This window comes from Tachyglossus aculeatus, chromosome 15 (genome assembly GCF_015852505.1).
Source record: "Tachyglossus aculeatus isolate mTacAcu1 chromosome 15, mTacAcu1.pri, whole genome shotgun sequence".
Classification (NCBI taxonomy): Eukaryota; Metazoa; Chordata; class Mammalia; order Monotremata; family Tachyglossidae; genus Tachyglossus; species Tachyglossus aculeatus.
The window spans coordinates 27272923-27274031 of record NC_052080.1 but is presented as its reverse complement, the minus strand read 5'-3'; positions in this window follow the sequence as shown (position 1 = coordinate 27274031).

Genomic DNA, 1109 nt, shown 5'->3' with positions numbered 1-1109 from the left:
GGCGACCCCTCCCACAGACCGGAAGTGAAGGCCGTCGCCATGGCGGCTCCTCCCCCAGACCGGAAGTGAAGCCCCGCCGCCATGGCGGCTCCTCCCACATACCGGAAGTGAAACCCTGCCGCCATGGCGGCCCCGCCCACGGACCGGAAGTGAAACCCTGCCACCATGGCGGCTCCTCCCACAGACCGGAAGTGAAACCCTGCCGCCATGGCGGCCCCTCCCACGGACCGGAAGTGAAACCCTGCCGCCATGGCGGCCCCTCCCACGGACCGGAAGTGAAACCCTGCCGCCATGGAAGCTCCTCCCACAGACCGGAAGTGAAGCCCCGCAGCCATGGCGGCTCCTCCCACAGACCGGAAGTGAAACCCTGCCGCCATGGAGGCCCCGCCCACAGACAGGAAGTAAAACCCTGCCGCCATGGCGGCTCCGCCCACAGACCGGAAGTGAAACCCTGCCGCCATGGCGGCCCCTCCCGCAGACAGGAAGTGAAGCCCCGTCGCCATGGCGGCTCCTCCCACGGACCGGAAGTGAAGCCCCGTCGCCATGGCGGCTCCTCCCACAGACCGGAAGTGAAACCCTGCCGCCATGGCGCCGCCTCCCACAAGCCGGAAGTGGAGGCCCTTCGGACGGGGCGGCCGAGGGGCCAATCCGGACGCCCCGTCCCCGAAACGCGCACGACGCACGCCACGCACGACGCACGCTACGCACCATTCCCGGAGGCTGCCGGGAAATGGAGTCTTGTCTCCCACCGCCCCTATTGAACCATGGCGTTTGTGAAACGCTTACTACGTGCCAAGCAGTGGGGTACCACCTGATTACCCTGTAATAATAATAATAATAACGGCATTTATTAATTGTTTATTATGTGCCAAGCACTGTTCTAAACGCTGGGGAGGCTCCAAGGTGACCAGGTTGTCCCACGTGGGGCCCAGTCTTAATCCCCATTTTCCAGATGAGGGAACTGAAGCACAGAGAAGTTAAGTGACTTGCCCAAAGTCACACAGCTGACAAATGGCAGAGCAGGGATGATAATAATAATAATAATGGCATTTATTAAGCACTTACTCTGTGCTAAGCACTGTTCTAAGCGCTGGGGAGGTTCCAAGGTG